General features: G+C 39.8%; 1 protein-coding gene across 1 annotated transcript in view; it reads left to right on the top strand.

The window, feature by feature from the left end:
- Window positions 1-13549, top strand: part of LOC308071767 (FRAS1-related extracellular matrix protein 1-like) — a 172272-nt gene that overhangs the window by 46139 nt on the left and 112584 nt on the right. The window contains 1 exon segment of the mRNA XM_080407695.1: window positions 1-13549. This exon segment is cut by the window's left edge and continues 46139 nt beyond it; it is cut by the window's right edge and continues 22139 nt beyond it. The gene's annotated coding sequence lies outside the window, so the exon portion shown is untranslated.

The raw sequence follows: 13549 nt of genomic DNA on the forward strand, positions 1-13549 counted from the left end.
TTGTTCAGCAGGATGTGAAGATGAACTCTGCATCCAAATACATAAATAACTGACTAGACTTTTAGTTTTTTCCATCATAATGGTTGCTTCAATTACCACCCTTCTACAGGAAAATATATTTTAACTTTTGGTCTTATAAAGACAAAAATACCTTGGAGATCATTAGTGTTTGGAACGTCTTTCTATAAGAACGAAATCTTAATCTTAAGGCTGTCATATGCAAACTGGCAGGGATCGAACACTTGTACCTGTTCTGACATCAAATAGCACTTTTGTTAAAGTAACAATTCCAAGGTGACAGATTGTAAACTTGTAGGTTATTTTAGGGCAAAAAAGGTCAATATGATCATGTAGCTGTGCTTTGTGGGCCATGGAAATGTAGCCATTCCTTTTGGATGTAAGCCCAAAGACCAAGTCTGTTTGACATTTCAGTGCTCTCATTCTCTTCAAGTGATTTTTCTTCTTATAAAAAAATAATAGCTTTTTGCTTCAGGAGTACTGTATGATTTTACAATTATGTCTGGTCCAAAGACAATTCTGATTTTGTAATTGGGGTGTTCAGATGGATAGAAAATAGAAACTACAGTGACTAACTTTGATCTTTGAACAGCTTATCTGGGGAAGGGATAGATTTTTCTCATCACTTGTAGGCTTCAAGTCAGGATTTGATATTTTAGCTAGGTAAGAAGGCATGAGTACAGATAGTGGACTAACGGGGAAATTCTGTGGCACAGCTTATTGAGGAGGATCTGACTAGATGCACAAATGATCCCTCCTGGCCTTCAGACTGCTGAATTACTTCATGCATGTTAACCATAGTTAACAGTAAATGTGTGCGGTGGAAATTATCAACATAATGAAACGGGCTGTAACACTACTGTATTTTTTTTTATTTTTCCACATGTGAACAAAATGTTAAACAATTAGTAGTATGTAACAGGATAGCACATTACAAATTATATTACCTATGCTTTTCTAAGACAGCTTTCCTTGTGTCTAGTTGTGAAGGAAAAAGGGGGATATTCTTGTAATAACTGCTACATTTGTAATAATTAAGGGTTAAGGTATGTGATTGGTATGAGAGGGGTGTTGACACTGGTGCACTTCTGTGCAAAAATGATGGGTTCCGCTTCCAACTCCCGCCTATTGCTGGCTGGCTAGCTAAAACAAATAACACTGCATGCTAAATATAAATGGCTAGATCCTACTGTGGATCCATCTGCAAACATACCACGTGCCAGTTGCTCTAGGTAGGGTATCTTGGCATGGACATCTGTTTATGGGGGAAGCCTTTTTTTTTCTTTTTTTTTTTTCCCTGCCCTAATTGTTTCCATGTATTTCAAACTTGGGTTTCTCCCATTTCATGGACATGACAGCAATTAGCCAAGAACTTACAATCTCAGCAGAGTTAGGGGAGTAGCTTATAAACAAATCAAAGTTGCTCACAAGGTATGTTTTCTCAGATCCGGTGAAATGGTAAATACAGTCATCTCTCAATTAGTCTGACCAGCGAGGAGGAGATGGGATAACCTGGATAAAAAAACCAAACAAACCCACAGATACTCCAAAACACATGTAAATGAGTCAATAAGATTGTATGATAAAAGCATAAAAGGGAAAAGGTTTATGATGCTTTTGGCTTAGATTCATGGATGCTAATGAGCTCCTGAGATGGGATGTCTACACAACAGGCTGCTATATACCTTAGCCCAAGTCTACTACTTACGGTATAAACATATCCCTGGTTCCACAGCCCTCAGAAATCCCATTTCTTAGTTGGGAATCTGTGTTCATGCACAGGGCTGTAAGGAAGAACAGTGCCTCTCCTGAGTCATGTCTGGCTTGGCTGGCCTCTGTACCAACATCATGAGGACTTCTGGTTATAGGGACAGTGCAGGTGCAGCCCCCTCCGTGGTTATAACATAGCTGATGTGCTGCACAGGCACCCTGCCCTATGGGTGCCAGAGCTCACTACATGCAAGGCTTTCCTGGGATCTAATTTGTGTAGATATTTTTCTATCTGCTCTCTGTATTGTTGTTGCTCTCTCCTACTTCTTTAATTGAATAGCTTCTGTCTGCTTTTCCAATATTATCTACTTGCCAGTACTTCAACTGACATTTTCATATACTTCTCTAAACACACTGCATCAAAATTCAGTCTGATTTACACCAGTGGGCTCTTCTGAGCTCTGAGGAAAACATGGTGGAAAGTGTCTTACAAAAAGTTAACTTGTAAAGCATAAAATAACCAAGTATACTGTACTACATAGTATCTTAAAAGCTGCTGACCCATGGTCATGAAGTGTGCTAGGAAACTGAAGTATACTATTGTACCAAATGTCAAAAAAAACCCAAAACCCAACTTCTAAGGAGTTGCTGTGGTATAGGTTAAGTGATCTGTAGCACTTGCTTTCAGAATTAGTATTTATTAGCACATCATATTTTGGAACATGTAAATATTGTTAACTATTCCTGAACACTTAGATATCTACTCTGGCTTCAAATTCTATTACTACACATTTCATTCCTTCAGTGCAACAAAGTTGATGCAGTTAAGTATGCTTACTTTTTTTAGAATAGACCCTCAAGAGTTAAAGCCCTCTATTCTGAATGGGTAATAATATCTCAAGGTATTTTTTCAAAACCCAAAGGCTTATCTTGGACAAGATTTTGTCTTTCTGCTGCTAACGGATACCAGTTGGCCAAGTGATGTTGGGAGTGATGATGAAGGCATATGTTGTAGGCGTTGCACACAGTTGTAAAGCAATCTGGACCTTCTTGGTTCACAGGCTGTTACGGATGGGAGCCTATCTCTAAGACTGGTTACACCAGAGGGCTCCTATCCAGCATCCTCGTCCTGAGCAGCAGCAATGTTTATGCAGGTAGCTCCATGGAATTCCACTGGGCTCCCAGGAGGCTCATCTTGTGGGAAAGGCTTGGAGAATGAGGCCTTGAATATGTGATAGGTGAATGTCTGTGTCTGCCTGCTCTCTTGGTAAAGTTAAGCTTTCAGCACTGATGCTGAAAGTTTTCAGACTCAAGCCCTTGTCTGGTTTGTCACTGCCAAACCTGGCGAGGACAGTCCTGGTACGCATCCACTTTGTAAATGTCTAAGGAGTTGGGTTTTTAAGAGGAGCCAGGTACATGTATACTAGTTGTCTCCTTAGCACAGAGCCTCTCCAGCACTCTAACCCTATTCTTTAGTCACTACTGACAGGTAGAGGGCAAATTTGCATAATGAACTGTTTAAATATTCAGTTTTATCAAGGCTTCAAGGCACTATTTGTCCTCCGCATCTTCAATAGCTAGTGACCCTATCTAAATCAACATCATTTGTCAAATCAAATTAGGCTTGTTGTTAATTTCAGACAGTGATGTTCATCTTTTTGATGCTTTTAAACAACTCTGAGGTAAATCCCTGTGACATAATGCTGCTTAGATATGCTAAATGAGTCACTTGTTCAATGCTGCAATTGTCAGAAAAATATGAAACTTAGCTCTAAGGTAAATATTGTTGGGTCACTTGAAATGTATGCAAATTTGACATTTCTCTGCTGATTAGCATATCTACACATCAAAGTTTTCTATATATCACATCAGATATTTTTGATTCAGGAGAGTTAAGGTCAGTGGCACTTGGCATACTCTTTACTTTGCATCAGACAAGATGAGAAATGAAAATCTTCTTAGGGAAACTTTCCAGCTCAAACCTTACTTAGCTGAAATAAGAACATTGCAGAGGAGCAGGGGAAAATAGCAGAGGTTTCTGTTTTTCAGTATAAAACTAATAAGGGAACATAAAGAGACAATTTGTTTAACTAATGAATTCCAAAGAGCGGAAAAAGAGGAATATATTAGATACTTGGGTGCAGAAAGAGTAAAAACCTTTACTCTCAGCAATGAATTTGCCTATACAAAGTATACACCTGCGTAGAGGTATGCTTGTTTGCTTTTGAAATCAGTCCTTTTTTAATGAAAAAAAAAAAGGAGATAAGTCCTGTTCTTTTAAAGTTATGATATGATTTGATTTCTGGCTGAAATGCATCAGTGGGAGTTTTGCACTGTTCTTCCACAAATCTATCTGCACATGATGGAGTGCTGCAGTTCACAAGTTCATTAGCTCAGTGATTGCTTCCATAGATGCTAATTTAACTGGTCATAGGAGTTAATTGTCCACATATTTTGTGCATCAGGCCTTTAAAGATCATCAATAAATTGTCAGCAGATTCAGGTCTCCAAAACCCTCTGTAAAAATCCATCAAGTTCAGCGATAGACGGGTCCTGGTTTGAATGGTCCTAGGTTGCCATGTACATCATCATGGGAAGGATAATTTATGTAGCCCCTTTGAAGTCCTGACACCTGAACAGATCTGTGTCAGTGAGGGTAAGGAAGTACATAGCAAGTGGACAGTAGGCACTGAAAAGTCTCCAGCAGCTTGCCGGAGAATAAGCTCGGTGCACAAGCACAGGGACTTTCTGTTCCGCTGCAGTGGAGTAACTCGGTCATGTAGATGTGTATTTCTTTCAAAAAGAGTGAAAGTCTCTCAACTGCAGCATCCAGTGAATGCCAGCAAAATTTTGGTTTAAAAATAAAACAAACATTTTTCAAATTATTGGAGCAGAAAGATGTGTCAGACACCACTAACATATGTTTATTTTTCTTTTTCTCTCCTGTAACTGAAACATGGCCAAACTCTGTTTCCTTCTCCTTTACATTGTGTGAGTTATGCGTGTGTATGTATATACAGATATAAATTTTATACTTGCTCTGCGTGGAGACCTTACATGCTATGTTCTAGGAATGACTGAATGGACTTACTCGACTCCAGAAAATAAGACAAGAGAAATGCTGGTTGATCCATTATTACTGCAGGGCATATAGCACCACTCAACCACATTAGTAGTTGATGTTTGATGATAAATCAATAATAGCTTTTATCTTCTAAGTAAAAGATATTTTATTCTCTTCCGCCTCTCCTGTGATGGGTGATATAAAACCAGGAACTGCACTCACATTCTTAAGGCAAGATTTTAAAACTATTTTGGTGTAAGATTCACATTTGCAAGCTGCCCATGCTTCCCATATTGGCAATGATTTTGACAAATGTAAAAAAGTCACTAATATTTTGACACTTTCACTGCCCAACTATGATACCAGCTGGCTGTGAATTCAGTTATTCATTGTTCTGCTGTATTTTAAAGACTGGTCCAGAGCCAATGTACTGGACCAGCTCCATTCATTCATTTTCAAGATTGAAGTTTCAGCTAACCGTAGTGGCCATTTTTCAAATAGATCTGGAAACCTCTTCCAATTTAACAGGATCATACAGAACAGAAAAAGTCAAGTGTGCATGTAGATTTAAAGCTTTTCTCTTCAAGGGAAGGAATAGATATGTTTCAGCATGAATCAGCCTAGTCTATAGAGGATATCTGAATGCTCTTATTTTTTTTAAGATGTGAGCATTGTTTTCTTTACAGTAAGGCAGGCAAAAAAAAATATCTTTATAATGGTTAGATGGATTTAAAGAGAATAACTGACCTAAAGGATAACTGTTCTGAATTCATAAAATGAGAAATTACTTCACTGGACTCATGCTGTCTGAGACTTATAGCAACTCAAACATTACTTTCAAAGAAACTAAAAAGAAACTTACACATTTTTGGCTCCAGATAGGCAAATACAACTTTAAAATGGAAAGAGATGGAGCTCTCAGAAGTCCTTCGTGCACTTGCCGTGCAGACCAAAAGTGCAGGACTCTTCATAAGTCTAATCTTTTCTGATCTGAGCATCCTGGAGAGCAGGTAGGCATCTAAGTTAGTATGTCCTTTTGAAGTGCGCTTCTTTCACAAATATAATAAAAATGTGCTTACTTAGTAAGTCTTCTTTATTATGCCTGCTAAAATTTTACACTATTTTCCAAAGCCAGTAACTATTCATCCCTCTGGCTTGTAATGCACTGATTAAAAAACAGATTGCCAGCAGTCATCTGCTATTGTCTGGCTTCTTAAATTCTGTATCTGGTTTAATTTACTTGATTGTTCCATGCACTATTCATGAGTTCTATAATATTCCAAACTTTAATTTCAACAGATTAATTCTTACTAATTATTCAACATATGAACCTGCACATGAGAATTGTACTGTATGCACCATCCTGAGGCACAGAATGCAACGTCGAATCGTTTTCTGATTTCAAGTGGAAAACAAACTAATTATGTGGAAATATGATAATATATTGTGCTGCAGGGACCAGCCCTTTGTCTGTTTAGAAATGTTTACTTATGATCGGCTCCCTGTGTTATTTCTTCCAGGAGGAGCTGCCCTTTCTTAATGCATAAACATTATTGACTGGTCCATGATTCTTTACTTCAAGAAAGCTGATTTACATAATTTTATATTACTTCCGTCTGGTAGAAACAAACAAGACATCCCAGGAAAGTAATAATTGAGCTAGCTGTAGCAATCTTCTGTAAAGATAAGATACGGAAGTCCTTGGAAATGAAGGATCACTTATTTCTCTTTTATTTCTCCTCCTTTTTTTTTTTTTTAAGCTGTCATGCAGCTTTACCTCTGAGATGCTTGATTTGATGTGTATCAGCATCCAGCACTTCATCACAGCATGGGGTGCAAATCAACCATCAAAAAACTGAAGCAGAACACGCTTTCTCCAGTTTGTTGTCAATGTATCCCAGTTGAACCTAGCTGGGTAATGTTGGTACTGTGAAATACAGGGATACTGATCGTTCACTGTTTGGGAGAAGTGCTGTGAAGTACTCTCGCGGTCAGCGAAGCTGTCAGCAGTCTGACCTGTGGCGTCTCAGCCCTACCAGGCTAGGAACTGTGGCAACACAGCAAAACCCCACAGTAATGCTGCTCAGCTGGAAAAGAAATGATTGCGTCAAATATACGGCAGGGGCAGGGGAATAAGACCCCCAAAAAGTAATACATTTTTGCTTCCCATTCCATGTGAAATGTGATATATGCTAAAAACTGAAAGGTTGAAATATGTCTTCAGAAATTAACCACCAGAGAAAACTAAAAATAAAATAGAGGAATTGAATTTCTCAGGGGACCCTGATCATAAGTGCCATTATGTAGCAAGTCAAGGCTTTATGAAAACAAACACCAGTAACAATGGAGGAAGATAAAATCTGGACCCTAGAACTACATTTTAATTGATCTACCCTTTAACAGACCATGAGACATCACGGTTAGCATACATCATAATGCTTTCATTCCCCCCAGCTCTTAAATAACAGGGAGGATATCTAGCTTTCCATGCTTCCACCTTCCCCAAAAATTTTTAGTTTATGGATTTTACATTATCTAACACATTTCACTATTTATCCCATTTACTTTTTTGCTTTATAATGGCAAAAGAATTTTCAGATAGTCTACTTTCTGATTTATCTGTATTTTTGCTATTATTTCTACTGTGTCTTCCCTAAAGACCCTAAGGGGCAATCAGAGGTATATATAACAAAACCCCTGTCCTAAAAATTCCCATTCTAGGATACAATTTCTGGATCAAAAAAGAAGCCTGGCATTAATTTAGTAGTTTTATTTAGTAATCCTAATAGAAGTTTGCAATTATGTTATCCATATCTTGAAGTGTAAAAACTGAGTCAGTGCTGTGACCGGAAGTTATTTCACTCCTCTCTGAAAGAATGTCTTCTCTCCTTTGTGCTGCCTTAGTATCTAGCTGAATGTTGGGTTAAAAGTCCCCTTATGCTCTGCATCTGCCTGTCCCAATCCTGTTGCTCATTACTGGTTGAAAGGAGAGATGGAAAACAACTGATCTTGGGATAAATCCCTTCATTTGTTCCAGCCACTGGATTTCTGAATATTTTTCCTGCCACAAAGAAAAATGGAGGAATCAATTTTTCATAATGAAAATGTTCCCAGAGAGACCAGGACAGCTCAGGAAGGATGTGCAAATTCAAAGAGGCAGTGCAGAGGGGAATTTTTAATATGAATTTTAGATCTTGCATTCAGGTTTGATACAAATCTAAAAAGTATTGTTTTAAAAGACTCTTGTATGGATTTCCTGGTATCAGTTAAAGATGGTTTTGTTTGCACTTCATGAAGTGATCAGGGAACAAGGAGAAAGATGGGGTTGTATAGATGTGATGGTTATTTTTCTCTTTTGCGCTCAGACTTGAAAAGTAACTTTCTGCTTTGCTCAGAAATGGGGACCGTGGAAAACTTCCTTTGGAAATGGCTGTAAAGCATCTTTTAATGGTATTTAAACAATTGAAATTTAAATATCATCGTAACCCAGCAGATTGTGTTTTCTCTCTGTTGCAGTAGTGCTCAGCGTGTTGGAAAGGCAACACAAGGAAGCAGGGGAGAAAGGAGGATGTTTCCCCAGTCCCAGAGTGTACACGGATCCTGCTACAGGCTGCTGTTGTACCGCTGGCTTGAGGCTGTGTTCTCATCTGATCCCCAGCTCAGCTGTGTCAGATCAGGTCAGTCCTTGGCTGAGGGATGTTCCTGGAAAATAAAATCAGGGATGTGTTTCCATAAATGAGAGATGACTGAAGGCTAGGGCTGGATCAGACACCCCCGGCCAGGGAAGAGACCTTTCTGCCACCTCTAGCCCTACACCTGTAACCAAACCAGCAATGCTTGCTGGCAGTCTGTGGAGTTGATGATGCTAACTGTGCAGCATGGTGCACTACCCCTTAGAAGTGCTGTTGCTCCGCTTCACAGGTTGGGAGTGATGTGGTGAAATATCTTGATCAGGACCAGGTAAGAGTATGTCTGGCAGTCCAAGAACATGAAACTGTATCTTCCATGTCCTGAGCTACTGCTGTGAAAAGGGCGGTCCTTTGATCTATGTGTTCTGAGTCCCTTTAATTCAGCTTTCTTAAATCCTGTGCATCTTTTTGCAAGAAGGCAAGATTTTCAGATTTTTTTTTTTTCCAGCACTACGATTTTATGTGAGTATAAAATGAGAACGGGAGGATTTTCTCACACTTGCCTGGAGAGCTGGGAGGGCTCTGGGCTGGCCGATGCAGTTGCCTGGGTAGTGTTAATGTAGGAGATGCAGGACTTGTTAGAGGTGGGAGGATTGTTGCAAAGCCTGAAGTCTGTTCCTGACCGAGGGTACCACCATCCCCTTCCCCCCCTCAGCACAGTTTAAGCCCTGAGCTGAGAGCAGCTGGCAGAGCAGTGCCTCTTGCCCATATGGGTGCATCCCACCGAGGTCTCTGCGGATGATGGGGTGTGGAGTGCTAATACATGTGCCATCAGTTAATGCCTCTGCACTGGCACGGAGCAACTTGTTAATTCCTGGCATCTCTGAACACGTGACCGAGTTGATTAAGTTTTGATGTCTTCTGCGGGGGCCGTTGAAGGCATTGGGAAAGTTTGCTCTCTGCTGCTCTGACCTACCTTGAGCCTCAGGCATTCCCTGTTTGAGAAGCGTTCTGGCTCGGATTTATGATGATGTTAAGTGGGTTTGCTTAAAGCAGTGGGGCAAGTTGCATCCTTGCTTCTGGATAAAGGGAGTTTTTCAGTACCTCCTTCTGGTTATGTTCAGACTCCCCCTTTTTTGCTTTCCTTCCTCTATGCATACCTCCTCATAGAACGGCAAGTTCCTCCTCTCAGGCCATTTCTCCCAGGTGGTCCCCAGCAGATTTACTTTCTATCTCCTTGACATTCATTCCACTCCTTTCACTGCATCAGCTCCTCTCTGCTAGCAGCCCAGGGCTTGCAGGACATCTTCTTTAAAGGACAGGTTCCTGCTCCACTGTGGTTTGTCATTACCAACTCATAAAAACCTCAGGGAAGCTAAAATACGGTATGTCCTCAGCCAGGTTATCTGAGCAGGGCTGTGCCTTGAACCCATGCTGTTTCTGGTGCACACACCAGCTCCTGCAGGCTGGCACTTTCCTAACCAGTTCACACCCTTTAGCCAGGATTTACGGACATTGGTTAGCCTGGCTGCGCTACCAGAAATTGCTGTAAATAAGGTGGTAAGCATGCTCAGATTTATCATACACATTTTTTTGTGGTGTCTGCAGTAGGTGAGCTGGTGCCACCCATACTGCATTTCACTGGAAAGAAGCCTGCCACAGTTAATAACTTAAATGATATATACTGCAAGAGTTCTGTTGAGGGGGTGACCGATCCAAAGCCTGTTGAATTAAATGCAAAGAGTAGCTTTGTCTCCAGTGGGCTTTGGGTCAGGCCCAGAATCATGATCATAATATACTGTCTTTTTTGCATAATTTTGTGAGAATGGCTTTTTCTTTTGTGCAACAAACCATAGCTAAGGGGAGTGGGGAAGAAAGGAAGGCAAAGACAACCACAGAAACTGTGCTAAAGGAATTGAAAATGAAAAATGCATTAAAAATTTAGTACGTGAGCGAAAACAGACTACTTTGCTCTGGAAGGGTAAAAGGGAGGAAAAATTATTATTTTAATATGTACCAGGCAAGGACAAGCACAAATCTGACCACGTCTGAGAGCAGCAGAGAGCCACAACCTTGGCTTACATTGAAAAGTTCTGGCAAATATCTCTGTTTAAAAAGAAGGTGTGAGGAGGAAAGAGCCAGATCTGGTGCATAAGTCCCTACCTGTTTCTGTGAAGCTATATGACACTTAAGTTTTGAGACTTATCTGATTTGAGTGCATATGTTTGATAATAGGAAATTACATGTTTATGTTCATTGCTTCTGTGACTTAGGAGTCTTTTAAAGGAGTTAGTACAAATGGTTCTGCAAGATTCTGTCATTCTCACCAAAGCAACCCAAGAATTGTTGCACTCTGTAAGGCATGTAAATCTAATGGCACTGGGAGGTCATGAGACATGAAGGTAACTGAGATTGCTTGCTGGGAAAGACAATTTTCTCATGTGAGCAGGGTGAGTTTGGGGTGGCTCCATCTGCACAGGCCCTTGGCCATGCAAAGACTCCCAGTGAGACCTGTTGTGTCCCACCCAGTCATGTCCACCTGCGAGCATCACCTTGCAAATTGAGACTTTAAAGTGGGGTGGTCAGACATCCTCTCAGTGTTTCCATATGTTTTGAGTTTTTCTAATGGGGTCCACTTGAATCATCCATGTTTTTTAATAATCTTTTTTTTCACTGGGAAAAGTTTTCTTCTAGGCGCTAAGAGACAAATCAAGAGAAAATCTGGTTGTGCCTTTCAGGACTCTTGAGTCAGTTTCTTTATGGAACTGGATGTGCCTGTCCACTGTATGGAGACTTCTGGAAAGAGCATTATTGTGGAGTCTCTTAGAGGAAACTGTTCTTCTCTGGGTGATTTTTTTCCTTCTAAAAGCCACTGTGCAATCAAGGAGGAGACACATACGTGAAAGCGGGAAGATGCAAATGCACAAGTCGAGGCCATCCACATTAAACACCCAAGAGGGGGAAACAAACCCCCTCATTTTCCTGCAGGAGTAGACACGAGCAAGAGATGTCAGTGCAGCTATGACATCTGTTTACATGGGGATTTTATGCACCTGTTCGCTAGGCAATAACAAATGCTTACCATGGTGGTAGCTGTATCACACGGTACATATGCTGCTTCTGACATACATAACACCTCTTTAAGGAAACACATGGCCCCATATGTCATGAGAACTTGTTTACATTCTACAATACAGTAATGGAAAATATGTTTCATAATAAATGTTTTCATCATTTTTGCGTTTAAGGAAAGAATGGGAGTTTTACACCCTAGCTGTCAAGCTGAGTGTCCTCCCTCATTGTTCTCAGTGAGAGATGTGTGGCTGTGGACTAAACTTCCTACAAGCTTTCAAAGAAGTTGGGGTCTCAACTGGTCAGTTTTAAGAGCTGAAACCCATGGAAAACATAAAATTAAAAGAAGTAAGATTGGAACATATATTTGGGTGCAAATCAGAGTATTTATTTGGCATGCTATCAAATGACCTATTTCTGGTCACTTTGACAAGAGCAAATGTCACATATTGCCTGCGTAGAGCTCTTGAGATACTAAAGCAACCTCAGGAATGGTATTACAAGAGCTTTGCAACCCCATCCTTTACTTCATTCACCCTGGAACCAGGTATTACTTCATATGCATAAAATGAAGCAGGTTCCTGCTTGAAAGTTATCTAGTCCAACCTCCTGAGAAATTAATTTGAATAGTTTTTAGCTTTGATGTGGTTTGGTTAAGATTGTTCAGATTTATGCTGTCATTTTAAGGCTTTTCCCTTCTAGTTCTTCTGTTTTCAATTGTCAGTGTTTCCACCATGAAAACTGCTTGTACATGGGAGTCTTTGTCCTCCATTCACTCCTCACTGCTGAGGCAAGATTTTGTCCTAAAATTAAACTATCAGTACTGTAAGAACTCAAAAGAAACAGCTGTTACTTCCTATGAAAGACAGTCCAAGAGCTAACAGTTGTTATGATAGGGAATTTTTCTGTTGATACTTTAACTGTCACTTTCAGGTATTTCTTTTTGTGGAGTAAGCCAAGAGTGAAAATCAGACTCTACCTTGTTAGGGGAATCCACTTATTTACAGAGAAAACTGAAGTGTGAATGTTAGATGGGTAGACAAGCAACTTTTATTATTTTGGTGTAAGGAATGATACATTGTTTGAATACATCTTTTCTCTGTTTAGTCCTTCTACAAAGCAGTATTCACTACTATTTCAGCAGTTCACTTCATATAAAAGAATGGTTGAATAGATCATTTATTCCACAATATAACAGCCTAAGCTGGTCTCTTTGTGCGTAGATTTAGTGTTATTTAACAACAAAGAATTTTTATGAGTTTCATAGCATGTCCACCCCAAGTACTTTTTACAACCTTTTGTCGCCTCTACTTCATCTATCACATATATATAGTAAATAATTTTTTTTTATTTATTATATTTATTTTAAACTGCCTCCCTGATAACTTCTTTAAGTGTCTTTAACTGTGGTCTTGTGAGAAATGTAAACAGGGTTTGCTTATTTCTTTTTTTGCACTGGTTTAGATTTTACGCAGCGCAATATTTATTCCTCTCTCCCAGCCTCCTTCCTGGACTGGAAAGTCCTTGTCTGTTTTGGCCAAGCTGGGACGAGTGACGTTAACTCTGTGATCTGACAAACAAGGGCCACAGAGCAATTCAAAACCTTCTTATGAAATGTGTCAATGGTAAAATGACAAAAAAGTATAAAAATAGATTAATTTGTGTTTTTAGTGACATTTTCTGGCTTATACTTTCTCGATGTTAGTTTCTGAGTATCTTGGGGCTTGTGCAATATGTTAGGGCTTGAAGGTACTCTTGCCCATATGTATTTGGGGACAAAGATACATATTTTGATTACTCTATGAGCTGAGCATGTGTTCTCATATTTTCTGTTTCAAACATGCTGCTCCACTGTAGTACCACATGAAAATACTCATGCTAAAGTAATCCATTTTGCAGAAAGTCAGATGTTCCCAGGATAGCAAAGAGTAGCTCTGACCTTCAGCATCTGCAGGGCAAAATTTAATCCTACTCTTGACTCTGACACTTACAATGTCATTGCAAAAAGTTAAAACGAAACACCTCCCAAACCGTCCGGTCCCTGCAGTTCACATAA

This window comes from Falco punctatus (assembly GCF_963210335.1).
Source record: "Falco punctatus genome assembly, chromosome: 11".
NCBI classification, from domain to species: Eukaryota; Metazoa; Chordata; class Aves; order Falconiformes; family Falconidae; genus Falco; species Falco punctatus.